This window comes from Ornithorhynchus anatinus, chromosome 5, assembly GCF_004115215.2.
Source record: "Ornithorhynchus anatinus isolate Pmale09 chromosome 5, mOrnAna1.pri.v4, whole genome shotgun sequence".
In the NCBI taxonomy this organism is placed as follows: domain Eukaryota; kingdom Metazoa; phylum Chordata; class Mammalia; order Monotremata; family Ornithorhynchidae; genus Ornithorhynchus; species Ornithorhynchus anatinus.
In genome coordinates this window covers 1,077,025-1,093,781 of record NC_041732.1, presented here as the reverse complement: position 1 = coordinate 1,093,781, position 16,757 = coordinate 1,077,025, and the positions used below count along the sequence as shown (strand labels likewise).

At 49.5% G+C, this 16,757-nt stretch overlaps 1 non-coding gene across 1 annotated transcript; it reads left to right on the top strand.

Moving 5' to 3' along the window:
• The first annotated feature begins 15,419 nt into the window (after positions 1-15,419).
• Positions 15,420-15,557, top strand: LOC114812573. Its single transcript, XR_003760224.1, has one exon. It is a non-coding gene; the product is annotated as a small nucleolar RNA SNORA7 (small nucleolar RNA).
• The last annotated feature ends 1,200 nt before the right edge of the window (positions 15,558-16,757 follow it).

Sequence of the window (16,757 nt, the reverse complement as noted above, 5' to 3'; positions counted from 1 at the left end):
GCGCCCATTGGGCAGCCGGATTGTCACTCACCGCCGAGGGGCGGGCCCCGAGGCCACGCCGGGGGAGGGGGCGTCGACCCCTCCCCTCCATCATTCATTCATGCAATCCTCCGGATCGAACGCTTCCTCTTTGCAGCTGTACTAAGCGCCTGCAAAGTGCAATTCGGCAACAGATAGAGGCGACCCCAGCCCAACGACGGGCTCCTAGTCTGGAAGGGGGGGGAGACAACCAAACAAGTAAACAGGCATCAATAATAATAACAGTATTTCTAAACTGCTTACTATGTGCACTGTTCTAAGCGCTGGGGGGGGGGGGGGATACAAGGCGATCAGGTTGTCCCGCGGGGGGCTCCCAGTCTTCACCCCCGTTTTACAGATGAGGGAACTGAGGCCCGGAGAAGGAGGTGACTTGTCACACAGCTGAGAAGCGGCAGAGCGGGAATCAGAACCCATGATCTCTGACTCCCAAGCCCGTGCTCTTTCCACTGAGCCACGCCGCCTCATCAATATAAATAGAATTATAGATGTAGACACATCATTAATAAAATAAATAGAATAGTACATATATAGATAAGTGCTGTGGGGCATGGGTGGGGGGTAGAGGGAGCGAGTTGGGGCGATGGGGAGGGGAGGAGGAGCAGAGGAAAAGAGGGTTCAGTCAGGCTCTTCTTCACGAGCTTCACCCATCCTGCTACACTCCCAAGCGCTTAGTACAGTGCTCTGCACCCAGCAAGCGCTCAATGAGTTCGATCGAATGAGTGATTGAATGAACACCCCTTCGTGGTGTAGTGGATAGAGTTTGGGCCTGGGAGTCAGAAAAAGGTCGTGGGTTCTAATCCCCACTCTGCCACCTGTCTGCTGTGTGACCCTGGGCAAATCACTTTGCCTCTCTGAGCCTCGGTTACCTCATCTGTAAAATGGTAATTGAGACTGTGAGCCCCATGTGGGAGAGGGACTGTGTCCAACTCAATTTGCTTGTATCCACCCCAGTGCTTAGTACAGTGTCTGGCACATAGGAAGCACTTAACGAATACCATAATTATTGTCTGCTGTGTGACCTTGGGCAAATCACTTCACTTCTCTGTGCCTGTTACCTCATCTGTAAAACAGGGTTTGAGACTGTGAGCCCCACATGGGACGGGGACTGGGTCCAATTCAATTTGCTTAAATTCACCCCGGCGCTTACTATAGTTTAGTACAGTGCTCTGCACACAGTAAGCGTCCAATACGATTGAATGAATGCAGTGCCTGGCACATAATGAGCGCTTTACAAATACCATAATTATCACCCTGCATTGTCCCTCTATCTCTCCCATCCCTGTCCCTCCGATCGCTCTCCCAAGTCCCCCTGACTGTCCTTTGGTCCACCTTCCGCGTTCTTCTGCCCTCCACTTTCAATCCTTAGTCTCTCTTTTCCCCATTTTACCAACTCTCACTATAAACAGGACTGGATTGATGGAGCATGGGTATTAGTAGGGGCAGGTAGGGGGCATGGAGAAGCAGCGTGGCTCAGTGGAAAGAGCATGGGCTTTGGAGTCAGAGGTCATGACTTCGAATCCCAGCTCTGCCACTTGTCAGCTGTGTGACTGTGGGCAAGTCACTTAACTTCTCTGTGCCTCAGTTCCCTCATCTGTAAAATGGGGATGAAGACTGTGAGCCCCACGTGGGACAACCTGATTTCCCTGTGTCTACCCCAGCGCTTAGAACAGTGCTCTGCACATAGTAAGCGCTTAACAAATACCAACATTATTATGGCTCCACCACCCTCCACCCCCAGGCAGCTCTCAGTTTCCCCCAGCCCCCGGGGAGAAGGGAGCAGGAGAAGGACAAGGCCACATCTCTCCAGACCCCTGACCGAAGCCAGTTCGGAACCACAATCGCCCCTGGTCTAGGGGGTTCTGGAGAATATGGGAGGAAAGGAGGGGTGAGAGGAATCGGAGGGCCGTGCATAAGGATTCATTCAATAGCATTTATTGAGCCCTTACTATGTGCAGAGCACTGTACTAAGCGCTTGGTTGGAAACTAAATGTCTGAACTATGAAATCTGCTTGGGGATGCAACTTATAGCCACTGGCGGGCAAGAGCAACTTACAGCCGGAAGCGACTCATAGTCAAGCACATGCCCCCTCATATAATAATATACTAATTGGGGAATTTGTTAAGCGCTATGTGCCAGGCACTGAAGTAAGCGCTGAGGTGGATCCATGCAAATCGGGGTGGACACAGTCGCTGACCCACGTGGGTTTCAGTCTCAATCCTTATTTTACAGATGAGGCAAGTGAGGCCCAGAGAATTTAAGTTGACTCGTCTGAGGTCACCTAGCAGACAAGCGGCGGGGGCGGAATTAGAACCCATGACCTACCTCCCAGGCCTGGGCTCTACCCACTAAACCAAGCTGCTTCCCCACAAGGTGCTAGGGCAAAGTTGGGCGGAGGGCAAGGAACCGGTGCAAGGGTCGCAGCGAGGCTCAGTGGAAAGAGCCCAGGCTCGGGAGTCAGAGGTCATGGGTTCTAATCCCGGCTCCGCCACTTGTCAGCTGTGTAACTTTGGGCAAGTCACTTTTCTTTGGGTCTCAGTTCCCTCATCTGTAAAATGGGGATTAAGACTGAGCCTCACGTGGGACAACCTGATCACCTTGTATCCCCCCAGTGCTTAGAACAGTGCTTTGCGCATAGTAAGCGCTTAACAAATACCAACATTATTATTATTAAGGGTCACCGAAGCGGTGCAACGCGCCGCTCTTACAACGAGAAGCTCGAAATGACCCACCTGGAATCTGGCTTGTACGCATGCGTAGACAATGGTACCAAAGTTTGCGCTTGCGCCCGCATGGGGGGGGGGGGGTGGAGGCAGGACATGCGCAATGAGCAACCTTAAGCAATCGCTAGGATGGGAGGGGGGAGTAGCTTCCCAGGCGCATGCTCCGACTAGCCCGTCACGTGCACATCGGGCTTCTCCTCCCCTCCCCCTACTCTGGCGCGAGGCGTGGAAGCGGTTACGAGCTTGCCCGACGGGAGCGCGCGGGCGCCGGAACTGGCCAATGAGAAGACGGGAGAGGAGCTTGGGGGGCGGGAAGAGTAACTAGGGGCAACCATCATTCATTAATCGGATTTCTTCAGCGCTGATTGTACGCAGAACACTGTCCTAAGCGCTTGGGAAAGTACATTATAGCAGTAAAGAGTAACAATCCTCGCCCACAACGAGCTCATAGTTTAATGATCATAATTGTATTGTACTTTCCCAAGCGCTTAGGACAGTGTTCTGCATACAGTAAGTGCTCGATAAATACGATTGAATGAATTGAATGAATGTATGAATGAATGGGGTAGATACAAGTCAATCAGGTTGGACCCAGTCCCTGTCCCATAATAATAATAATGTTGGTATTTGTTAAGCGCTTACTATGTGCAGAGCACTGTTCTAAGCGCTAGGGTAGGTACAGGGTCATCAGGTTGTCCCACGTGAGGCTCACAGTTAATCCCCATTTTAAAGATGAGGTAACTAAGGCACAGAGAAGTTAAGTGACTTGCCCACAGTCACACAGTTGACAAATGGCAGAGCAGGGATTCAAACCCATAACCTCTGACTCCATAATGGGCTCACAGCCTAAGCAGGAGTGGAACAGCTATTGAATCGCCATTTTGCAAATAAGGCAACTGAGGCAGAGAGAAATGAAGTGACTTGCCCAAGGCCACCCAGCAAGCAACTGGTAGAGAAGGGACTAGAACCCAAGTCATCTGACTCCAGGCTCGTGCTCTCTCCACTAGGCCACGCTGCTTCTGATTGATTGATTGATTGATTGAATGGTATTTATTCAGCACTTGCTATGTGCAGAGCACTGTACTAAATGCTTGGGAAAGACCAATGCAAGAGTTGGTAGATCGATTGCTGCCCACAAGACTAAGCCCCCTCTAGAAGCAGTGTGGCTTAGTGGAAAGAGCCCGGGCTTGGGACTCAGAGGTCATGGTTCTAATCCCGGCTCCGCCACTTGTCAGCTGTGTGACTTTGGGAAAGGCACTTAACTTCTCTGTGCTGCAGTTACCTCATCTGTAAAATGGGGATGAAGACTGTGAGCCTTAAGTGGGACAACGTGATTACCTTGTATCTACCCCAGCGCTTAGAACAGTGCTTGGCACGTAGTAAGCGCTTAATAAATACCAACATTATTATTATTAACATTATTAAATATAATAGATTGAATGAATGGTCCTTTGGCACCTAAGCTTGTTGTGGACAGGGAATGTGTCTGTTTACTGCTGTACTATACTCTTTCAAGCTTTTAGTACAGTGCTCTGCACACAGAAAAAGCTCAATAAATACGATTTGAATGAGTGAATGGTCCTTGGGCCCTTAAGCTTGTTTTGAACCAGGAATGTGTCTGTTTATTGCTGTATTATACTCTCCCAAGTGCTTAGTACAGTGCTCGGCACACAGTAAGAGCTCAATAAATACGATTGAATGAGTGAATGAGTGAATGGTCCTTGGGCACCTAAGCTTGTTGTGGACAGGGAATTGTCTGTTTATTGTTGTATTATACTCTTCCAAGCACTTAGTACAGGGTCCTGCACACAGTAAGAGCTCAATAAATACAATTGAGTGAATTCATTAATTCATTCATTCAATCGTATTTATTGAGCCCTTACTATGTGCAGAGTACTGTACTAAGCGCTTGGGATGTACAATTTGGCAACAGACAGTGATAACCCCTGCCCAATAACGGGCTCACAATCTAAACAGGGGAGACAGATGGCAAAGCGAAACAGAACAAAACAAGACAACATCATCAAGATAAACAGAATCATAGAGATATGCACGTCATTAACAAAATAAATAGGGTAATAAATAATATATACAAATATGCACAGTGCTGAGGGGAGAGGAAGGGGGAAGAGCAGAGGGCAGAAGGGAGTGAATGGGGAGGGGAGGAGGAGCCGAGAGAAAGGGGGGGCTCAGTCTGGGAAGGCCTCCTGGAGGAGATGGCTCTCAGTAGGGCTTTGAAGAGGGGAAGAGAGTTAGTTTGGCGGGTGTGAGGAGGAAGAGCATTCCAAGTCAGTGGTAGGACATGGGCCAAGGGTCGACGGCGGGCCAGGCGAGAATGAGGGACGGTGAGGAGGTGAGCGGCAGAGGAGCGGCGCGTACGGGGTGGACAGTAGATAGAGAGAAGGGAGCTGAGGTAGGAGGAGAGCTTCGAAGCCAAGAGTGAGGAGTTTTTGCTTCGTGCGGAGGTTGATGGGCAACCACTGGAGGTTTTTGAAGAGGGAAGTGACAGGCCCAGAGAGGGAATGAATGAGTGAATGGTCCTCTGGCACCTAAGCGTGCTGTGGACCGGGAATCCGTCTGCTTATGGTTGCATTATACTCTCCCAAGCGCTTAGTACAGTGCTCCGCGCACAGCAGGCGCTCAATAAATACGAGTGGCATCGCATGGTTGGTCTGCGGCCGGGGAGCCGGACCAAGAGCGGGTCCCGGGCGCCCTCTGTCGGCAGAGAGGGGGCATGGCAGTTCGCACCCCACCGACAGTCAACCCGCCGCCTGGGCGGTTGCGGAAGAGATTGGGGAGATTGCGGTTGAAGGAGATCAGAAGATGTATCCGGTTCTTTCCACTTCCCTCCCATAAATCGACAGATCCCCCCCCAAAGCTCCCCCGCATATCCCCCCTCCCGCACCTCCCTGCCCTCGTCCGGGCTGGGACAGCTCCCTGGGATAATGGTTAGAGCCCGGGCCTGAAAGAGAGAAGGGCATGGATTCTAATCTCTGCTCTACCACTTGTCTGCCGGGTGACCTTGGGCAAGTCGTTTCCTGTTTTAGGCCTCAGTTACCTCATCTGTAAAGTGGGGATTGACACTGTGAGCCCACGTGGGTCAGGGACTGTGTCCGACGTGATTTGCTTGTATGCGCCCCAGCGCTTAGTGCAATGCATCTCCCACTCCCTTCTCCGTCGCCCTGACTTGCTCCCTTTGCTCTTCCTCCCTCCCAGTCCCAAAAGACTTATGTGCATATCTGTAATTTTATTTATTTCTATTGCTGCCTGTCTCCCCCACTCTAGATTGTAAGCCCATTGTGGGCAGGGAATATGACCGTTTATTGTTGTACTCTCCCAAGCGCTTAGTACAGTGCTCTGTAAGCACTCAATTAATATACTCAAATGAATGAATGAATGAACGATACGTCCATTCACCGATCGTATCTCTAGCATCCTTGCTAATTTTGCTAATTCTGCTGTATCGTACTCTCCCAAGCGCTTAGTACAGTGCTCTGCACAGAGTAAATGCTCAATAAATACTATTGATTGATTTACCCATGGGATCCATTTCTGTCTCTTCAGGGCTGCCAATACTCTTCACGTTCCCCTCACACAGCTCCCACCTTTCCCCCCTGGGAGCCACTTAATAATAAATAATTGTGGTATTTACTAAGAACTTACTATGTGCCAGACACCGCATTAAATGTTGGGGTAGATACAAGAAAATCAGGTCAGGCATAGTTCCTATATTAATTGCATTAATATGGAACCTGTATGCCGAAGGGGAGGCTACAATAAGAACAGAATATGGAGAAACAGATTATTTTCCCATTAGGAAGGGTGTAAGACAAGGATGTATCTTATCACCTTATCTGTCCGTACTTAATATGATAATACCTAATGAGAGAAGCCGGATTGGATGAAGATGAACGGGGAGCAAAGATTGGAGGAAGGAATATAAACAATCTTTGTTATGCTGATGATACTATCCTACTAGCAGAAAGTGAAGAAGATTTAAAGGGCTTATTATTAAAAGTTAAGGAATAGAGCAAAAAGATGGGCCTACATTTGAATGTCAAGAAAAAAAATATCATGACAACTAGAAGTTTTAACACGTTTGTAGTGGATGGAGAGAAGATTGAAATAGTTGACAATTTTTCTCTCCTGGGATCGATCATCAATAATAAAGGAACTAGTAGTCAAGAAATATGCCAAAGATTAATATTAGGAAGACTTGCTATGAAGAGCCTGGAAATAGTCATGATACATGCTGATGTAACAATTGCCACAAAAATGCAAATTGTCAATTCTATAGTGTTTCCAGTGACAAAGTATGGATCCAAAAGCCAGACAGAAAAAATAGGATAGGAGCAAATTAAGCCAAAGTGGTCTTTGGAAAGCCAAATGACTCAACTTAGATTAGCATATTTTGGACACCTAATCAAGAGGACTAATTCTCTAGAGAAAGCACTAGTGCTAGGAAAAGTACAGGGTAAACTTGGAAGAGGCAGAGCAGCAGCTAGATGGATAGAAACATAACAGCAATAAAGGAAGAATTGATAGCAAGGTTACAAATTATGGCAGAAGACAGGATGTTCTGGAGAAAATAAGAGCTGCTATGAATTGGACACGACTTGAAGGCACTTCATGGAAATGATGCTCCCTGTCCCACATGGGGCTCCTAGTCTAAACAAGAGAGAGAACATGTCTTTTTTTTTTTAATGGCATTTGTTAAATGCTATGTGCCAGGCACTGTTCTAAGTGCTGGGGTAAATACAAAATAATCAGATTAGACACAGTCCATGCCCCATTTGGGGCTCACATGCATAATCCCCATTTTACAAATAAGGCAACTGAGGCATAGAGGAGCGAAGTGAAGTGCCCAAGGTCACACAGCAGACAAGTGTCAGAGTTGAGCTGTGGGGGTGGTTTTGGCATTTGTTAAGCATTTACCCTGTATCAAGCACTATTTTAAACTCTGGGGCAGATACAAGTTAATAAGGTTGGACACAGTCTCTATTCCACATGAGGCCCACAATTTAAGTAGGAGGGAGAACAGGTACAAGCAGCGTGGCTCAGTGGAAAGAGCATGGGCTTTGGAGTCAGAGGTCATGAGTTCGAATCCCGGCTCGGCCACTTGTCAGCTGTGTGACTTTGGGCAAGTCACTTAACTTCTCTGTGCCTCAGTTACCTCATCTGTAAAATGGGGATTAAGACTGTGAGCCCCACGGGGGACAACCTGACTCCCCTGTGACTACCCCAGCGCTTAGAACAGTGCTTGGCACATAGTAAGCGTTTAACCAATACCAACATTATTATTATTATTACCCTCGCGCTTAGAACAGTGCTTGGCACATAGTAAGCGCTTAACAAATACCAACATTATTATTATTATCATTTTACAACTGAGGAAACTGAGGCACAGAAAAGTTAGATGACTTGCCCAAGGTCACATAACCAGCAAGTGATGGACAGGATTAGGACCCAGGTCCTCTGACACTCCCTCCTCCCTGCAAGGCTGGAGATCTTCCCACTAGTCTGCAGTGCTTCTCACTTCCCTGAACCCATTCAAGTTCCTCTGCAGGAACTGGTTGATGTTTCCAATTGGCAGGATTTCCTGCAGTTACTCAGCCCACGCACTCTCCAACCATTGAGGGAGCAACCAGCCTTTGAATTGTTATTATTATTATTATGATTAATAATAATAGTATTTAAGTGCTTGCTGTGTGCCAAGCACTGTACTAAATGCTGGGGTAGATACAAAATCATCAGGTGGGATACAGTCCCTGCCCCAACCAGGGTTCACATTCTAAAAGAAGCAGCATGGTCTAGGAGGTAGAGCATGGGCCTGGGAATCAGAGGACCTGGATTCTAATCCCTGCTCTGCCAGCTGTCTGCTGGGTGACCTTGGACCAGTCAACTTAACTTCTCTGTGCCTCAGTTTCCTCAACTGTAAAATAGGGACTCAATATCTGTTTTCCCTCTTATTTAGACTGAGCCCCATGTGAGACAGGGACTCTGTCCAACCTGATTAACTTGAATCCACCCCAATGCTTAAAACAGCGCTTGACATATAGTAAACTCTTATTAATTACCACAGCATATTAACAGGTAGTGAGTCCTCATTTTACAGATGGAGCACAAAAAGGGGAAGTGAATTTCCCAGAGTCACCCAGGGGGCAAGTGGCAGAGCCAGGATTGGAAGTCAGGGTCTTTGACTCCCAAGGCCGTACTCTCTCCACTAGGTCATGCTGCTGTCCACAGGGGTTTACGGTCTTGCAGGGAAAGCCGACCTGAGGAAAACAGGGGCTACGTACATTAATGAGAAGCAGCATGGTGTAGTGGATAGGGCACGGGCCTGGGAGTCGGAAGGACAATCCAGCCTCTTCCACCTGTCTGTGGAAATCATGGGCAAATCATGTCACTTCTCTAGGTCTCAGTTTCCTCATCCGTAAAATGGGGATTGAGACTGTGAGCCCCAGGTGGGACAAGGACTGTGTCCAATCCAATTTGCTTGAATTCACCTCAGCGCTCAGTTCAGTGCCTGGCATATTGTAAGTGCTTAACAATATCACCATTATTATTATTGTCAATGATTGGTTCAGCAGTGGGGCATGGGAGGAGAGGTGGACAGAAGTGAGAGCACAAAGGCCCAAAGGCCGTTGCGAGGAATACAGTCTGGGGAGAAAGAAAAATCAATCAGGGAAGTCCTCCTTAAGTGCTCTCCTTTCTTTGATTTGAACCCGCCTCCATCTCCCCTGGGCAGGTGCCCTCCTCTGCTGCGGCCTCTGCTACAGGCTTGTATGAGCAGCCAAACATGGGCCTGGGAATCAGAAGGACCTGGGTTCTAATCCCTGCTCGGTCACATTTCTGCTGTGTGAGCTTGGGCAAGTCACAACTTTTCTGTGCCTCAGTTACCTCATTTGTAAAATGGGGACAAGAGTGTGAGCCCCATGTGGGACAGGGACTGTGTCTAACCTGATTAAACTGTATCTACCCCACTGCTTAAAACAATGCTTGGTACATAGTAAGTGCTTAACAAGTGCCATTATTATTATTATTATCTGTAATTTTATTTATTTGTATGGATATCTGTCTCCATCCCCCTAGACTGTGAACTCGTTGTGGACAGGGAATGTCACTGTTTACTGTTGTAGTGTACTTTCCCAAGCACTTAGTTCAGTGCTCGGCACACGGTAGGCACTTAATAAATACGACTGAATCAAATTGAAAAATTGAATATAATTATGCCCTGACCTCAACCTGCATGACTCTGAACCCTTCGATCCCTTGTACCTACCCAGTCAATCAATCGACCAATCATATCTATTGAATGCTTACTGTGTGCAGAGCACTATACTAAGCGTTTGGGAGAGTACAGTATAACAGAGTTGGGAGGCACGTTCCCTGTTCACAAAGAGTTTACAGTCTACAGTTTAGACCCCTCAGTCGGAGACTCCTCTAGGGGATGAGTCACCACCCCTCCCAGGTCCTTGCTGTTTTCCTCGGAGCTAACTTGAATCCCTCTCACTGCAGAGGCTCCGGCCCCTTCCTGCTTGCTCGGGCTCTGGCTTTGGACCCCGATAGGAAGGGCTGTGGGACTCGCTGGGTTACAGGCGAGGCTTGGCCTCGAGCCTGAGCAGGTGTTTCCTAAAACTGACAGGAGGTGGATTGGGGCGGGGGGCTTAGCCAGGACCATGTGCGATGCCGAGCTGCGCCCCACCAATCATGGGTTAATTAGCCATGGGAATTCAGGGGCACGAGGGTCAGGAACCCAAAGCCTGGAACTCCCTCCCTCTTCATATCCGCCAGACAATTCCTCTCGCCCACTTCAAAGGCTTTTTGGAAGTACATCTCCTCAAGAGGACTTCCCTGACTAAGCGCCCCCTTTCCTCTTCTCCCACTCCCCTCTGAGACTCCTTGACTTTCCCCCTTTGTCTTTCCCCCTTCCCAGCCCTAGAGTACTTATCTCCATATCTGTCATTTATTTATTTGCATTGATATCTGTCTCCCCCCCCCCAGATTGTAAGCTCCTTGTGGACAGGGAATGTGCCTCTTTATTGTTGTATTCTCCCAAGCCCTTAGTACAGTACTCTGCACACAGTAAGTGCTCAATAAATACGATTAAATGAAGGAAGGAATGAATGAGGCTACGCCAGGCTCGTCTGGGAAGGAAGGCACAAGGGGCTCCAGCTAGAGCCCTACCTTCTCCCACCGACCCGCTATCTTTTCAGCACTTCCCCTCAGTGCCCACAACCCACAAAACTCCATCCCCTCAACCCCGGCTCAGCCCCTCCACCATCTCTGGACTGACCCCTCCCCATAGCCAGCAGAGTCCCTCTCAGCTCAACGAGTGGAGACCACGGTCACCCTACACCCCATGAGCGAAGACCCTCAGCCTCCCCCCAATCTCTCAGCAATCAGAGACCCTCTGCCTTCCACCTCACCCCTCAGTGAGCGGAGACCCTCAGCCTCTCCCCCATCCCTCAGATAGCAAAGACCTTCAGCCTCCTAACTTGCCACTCAGCGAGGAGAGACCCTCAACCTCTCCCCCATCCCTCAGCAAGTAAAGACCCTCCCCCTCCCCCCATCTCTCAGACAGCGAAGATCCCTAGTCTTTTACCTCTGCTAGCGGAGACCCTCAGCTTCCCACCTCATCCCTCAGCGAGCGAAGACGCTCAACCCCCCCATCCCTCAAAGAGCAAAGAGCCTACCCCTCCCCCCGATCTCTCAGTGAGCAGAAAAACCCTCTCTGTCCCACTTCACCCCTCAGTGAGCAGAGACCCTCAGCCTCTCCCAACCCTCAGTGAGCAAAGACCCTCAACTTCCTCCCATCCCTCAGAGCAAAGATCTTCTGCCTCCCACCTCACCCCTCAGAAAGCAGAGACCCTCAGCCTCTCCTCCATCCCTCAGAAAGTAAAGACCCTCAGCCTTCCCCATCCCTCAGTGAGCAAATATCCTCAGCCTCCCCCATCCCTCAACAAGAAAAGACCCTCAGCCTGCCCCATCCCTCAGTGAGCAAAGAGTCCCAGCCTCCCCCATCCTTCAGTGAGCAAAGACCCCCAGAATCCCCATCCCTCAGCAAGAAAAGACCCTCAGTCTCCCTCATCCTTCAGTGAGCAAATACCCTAAGCATTCCCCTACCTCAGCGAACAAAGACCTCAGCCTTCCCCATCCCTCAGAGAGCAAAGACCCTCACCCTTCCACCTCATCCCTCCACGAGCAGAGACCCTCAGCCTCCCTCCTCCCTCCCCTCCACCTCCAGGCTCCCCGATCCCTGGGCTCCGGGGTTCCCGGACCGGGCCGTGACGTGGATGCTGGAGCAGGTGTCCGGATGTCTTGCATTCCTCCCTGCATTCCTGAGATTCCACTCTTCATTCCTACTCTTTCCCATGCTCTCCCAAACCAGGCCCGGACTCGGGGCATTTTGGCCCACGGGGTTCCGGAGGTACCGAAAGAGAGACGTGTTGAAGCACGAAAGTTATTGGGTTCTAAGGGTTCCCACTGCCACGGGGTCCCCGCATCCCCCCAGTCTCTGAAAATGCGCCCATCGTCCGGCTTCTCCCTCCCACACTCCCGGAGGAGAGGAACATTCATTCGGTCAGTCAATCGTACTTATTCAGGGCTTACTGTGTATAGAGCACTGTAATAATAATAATAATAATAATAATGATGATGATGATATTTGTTAAGCGCTTACTATGTGCCAAGCACTGTTTGATGAGCTGGGGTAATTACAAGATAATCAAGTTGCCCCACGTAGGGCTCACAGTCTCAATCCCCATTTTACAGATGAGGTAACTGAGGCACAGAGAAGTCAAGTCACTTGCCCAAGGACACAACAGACAAGTAGCAGAGCCTGGATTAGAACCCACGATCTCTGACTCCCAAGCCGGTGCTCTTGCCACTAGGCCATGCTGCTTCTAAGCGCTTGGGAGAGTACACGATAATAATAAATAGACACATTCCCTCACCACAACGAGGGGGACAGGGGCACTGAAAGAAGAAGGGAGAGAGGAAGTCCCGGCTGGTCCCTCCCCAAGGGTAAGGGGAGGGGAGGTCTGATTTTCCCCCATCACCCCATTCCTCTGACTCCGGGAGAAGGGGGAAGACTGTAAGCTCGTGTGGGCAGGGAATGTGTCAGTTTATTATTATGCTGTCCTCTCCCAAGCGCTTAGTATAGTGCTCTGCACGCAATAAGTGCTCAATAAATACGATTAAGTTCCCCCTCTAGCCTATAAGCTCCATGTGGTCAGGGAACGTGTCTGTCTGTTGTTATATTGTTCAGTGCTTTGCACACACCAAGCGCTCAATAAAGACGACGGAATTGAATTGAAAGAGGGTAGCCGGGGCCGGACTGCACACAGATGGGCCCCAAACGTCCTTTGCACTCTGGCTCTCCCTTCCACCGTGCTCTCCACTGCCCTCGTAGGGAGTTCCCAGCGATGATGTAACCCCGGCTGAGGGGAGGGCGGGAAGGGGAGAGGGAAAACAGCCCGAGGCTTGGAAAACTGGCAGGAGGCCTGGCCCTTCCAGTCCCCAAGGCAGAACGTTTCTCCTGACGCCCGCCTTCCACCCGTTCCCTCCCTCTTCCTCCCTTTGGAGAGTGGGGAAGGTCTGCAAGCAAGTGGGCTTCAGGGGAAACTGAGTCCCAGGTGTATGGGGGGTGGAGGTGCAGGAGGGTGCTACTGTGATGGCCCGAGTCCTTGAGGATGAAATCAAGGACCAGATGTGGGCTCAGCACCCCTGCCAACACCTAACTCCCATACCCCCCCCACCTGTTCCTCCCATCCCACCAGAGGCACCTAATGGTCCTGCCGAATAATAATAATAGCATTTGTTAAGCGCTTACTATGTGTCAAGCACAGTTCTAAGCACTGGGGTACATTCAAGCCAATCAGGTTGGACACAGTCCCTGTCCCCACATGGGGCTCACAATCTTAATTCCCATTTTACAGATAGGTCACTAAGGCACAGAGAAGCGAAGCGACTTTCCTCAGGTCACGCAGCAGACAAGTGGCTGAGCCGGGAATAGGACTTTCAGGCCTGGGATCTATCCACTAGGCCATGCTGTTTGAAAGCTGGAGGGGAGGGGGGCTGCAGGGAAAGTCAGTATCCATTGTGGGGAGGGGGCGAGGGAACATGGGGCCCTGCACAAGAGGTGGAAGACTTGGATGTTCATTCATTCGTTCAATTGTACGTATTGAGCGCTTACTGTGTGTAGAGCACTGTTCTAAGTGCTTGGGAAAATATGATATAACTACAGGGGTCGGCTCTTCTTCAGATCCTCGCTCTCTGACTGGGAACTCCACCTCTGTCCCCCAGTCACCTCGGTATACTCAGACAATGCCTGCCCCCCACCAGAATCCTCGCCAGCCATCCCACCATTCGGCCCCCAGCCGCCCCCCAGGAGCCGCCCTCTGCCAGCCTTTGGCTATAGAGGAGTTTGAATCCACTTGTCTGCAGCTCGTTGGATGGTGTGCCTTAGGGATGGGGACGTGAGCCTCAACCTGGTTTCTAGGAAAAGCTGATAGCGGCTGATATTCTGACTGAGGTGAGCTCAAACCGGAGACAGGCCTGGGCAGGAAGCAGGGAGGAAGGGGAGGAGAGCCTGGCCCGGGGGATCCCAACTCTGTCTTCCCTTCTAAATGTCAAGTTTAGAATCCAACATATTTTCTATTCCACCTTAACTATACAGAAGGTGCTTTTGTTTTTTGCCTTCAGTCCATCAGGAAAGACTATATTTACAAATTCTGTGTTATCATTTTCTATCCAGAGTTATTGTCATACATCGTATTTTCTTATTGCTACGTCTGCCCTTGGGGTTAATATTTTTAAGGTCAAAAGTATAGTGAGGAACTTTGGGGATTGCTTTGTCCTTTTTCCAAAACGGTCAAACTACAGAGAATATGTGTGTTGGGTTACACGTAGGTCTGAAGCCACATTGTGATTTGGGAAGCCCACATTTGACTGTGTTAGTTCATTCGCTCGTATTTATTGAGTGCTTACTGTGTGCAGAGCACTGTATTAAGCACTTGGGAAGGTACAATACAACAATGAACAGTGACATTCCCTGCCCGCAACGAGCTCATCTTTAGGTATCTGTTTGGAAGGGTATTTGGTAGAACCTAACCCACCCCGAGAAACAAAGTAGTTTCCATAATCACTTCTCTGCCCTTCTGGAAAATAGTGAAGATGGTAACATCTTCCAAGACTTGTTGCCTTTCCTCAGTGTTTGAGTCATATTTATGGAGCGCTTACCGCATGCAGAGCACTGTACTAAGCACTTGGGAGACATGGCCTAGTGGAAAGAGTCTGAGCCTGGGAGTCAGGGGCCGTGGGTTCTCATCCCAGCTCTGCCATATGTCTGCTGTGTGATCATGGGCAAGTCACCTCACTTCTCTGTGCCTCAGTTACCTCATCTGTAAAATGGGGATTAAGCCTATGAGCCCCATGTGGGACAGGGACTGTGTCAACTTGATTACATTGTATCTACCCCAGTGCTTAGAATAATACTTGGCACATAATAAGTGCTTAACAAATACCATGATTATTATTATTATTACGTTTCATGTTTTTTTTCCATCACCATGAGAATAAAACTGGACTGGGGGGAAGATCGATGACAGAAACCTCACATAGACAGCTAAGTATTTGATCCCATCTATGCTTGTAGATAACTCTCAGGATCGGACCTGGAGAGTTGCCAGTATTCTACCAGTCTCGACTGTGGGAGGGAGAGTGAAGCAGAGACCTACCCATTCCATTCCCAGCTTGGTCAGTGGCTAGCGAGCAGAAGGCAATCTGCTACAAGACAAAATTCACCTGCGCCGGGCAGCCGCGGCATGGGAGAGAGTCGAGGGTGGAGACTCAAGTTTACCGCGTGGAAGAAGGCAGTGGTAAACCACTTCCCTATTTTTACCAAGACAACTCTGTGGATTCACTAGCAGAACGACAGCCGATGAAGGTGGAGCGTTCTGGGAGAGAGGTGTCCATGGAGTCGCTACGGGTCAGAAACGACTCGACAGCATCGGACGAGACAGTGCTTGTAGATTTCTCCAGGAATTCCAGCAGATGCTTTTCGAATTTATCATAGCATAGTCGTCAGAGGTTACATCTTCAAAGGCTGGGATTGAGGTCCGATCGCCACACTTCAGCCAACTTTCTATTTCTAGAAGGGTTTCCTCCTCTGTGGTAGGAGGCCTGACCAAGAGTTCCTACTGTGCTCTCTCCAACTGTGTTAGGTTCCCTCACTGTCTCTGAAAAGGGTAGTTAATAATAATTGCAGTATTTATTAAGGACTTACTACATTTCAGGCACTGCACTAAGCCCCGGAGGACGGTGGTGGGGAGGATACAAGCAAATCGGAATGGACACCATCCCTGTCTCGTATGGGGTTCACAATCTTAATCCCCATTTTATGGAAGAGGTGACTGAGAAGTGAAGTATCTTGTCCAAGGTTATATAACAGACAAATGGCAGAGCCAGAATTGGAACCCATGACCTTCTGACTCCCGGGCCTGTGATCTACCCACTAGACCATGCTGCCTCCAGGCTTTACAGGGGTATCGTAATGGGACGTATAGGGCAGTAGCGCAGTGAGTAAATGTCCTTATTTGAGTGACGGTTGGTATATCCCTGGATCTTCATGAGCAATTGACCAAAATCCTCAAGCTGCTGCATGATAGGATAGTTTATTGAGTCAGAGGTGGAGGTACCATGACTGATTTTTTTTTCCATCACCATGAGAATAAAACTGGGCTGGGGGGGGGGTGGGGAGATCGATTCTTGTTCAACCTATTATACCCTGCCAGATTTGAGAATACAGCAAGACCTGTGCAAAGTGGAAGCCAAATGTGCTTCCAATCTTTAAAGCTGTCAATCGCCTCGCCCCCTCCTATTTCACTTCACTGTTCTCCTACTGCCACCCAGCCCGCACACTTTGCTCCTCCAATGTGAACCTACTCACTGTACCTAAATCTCATCTATCTCACTGCCGACCTCTCGCCCACATC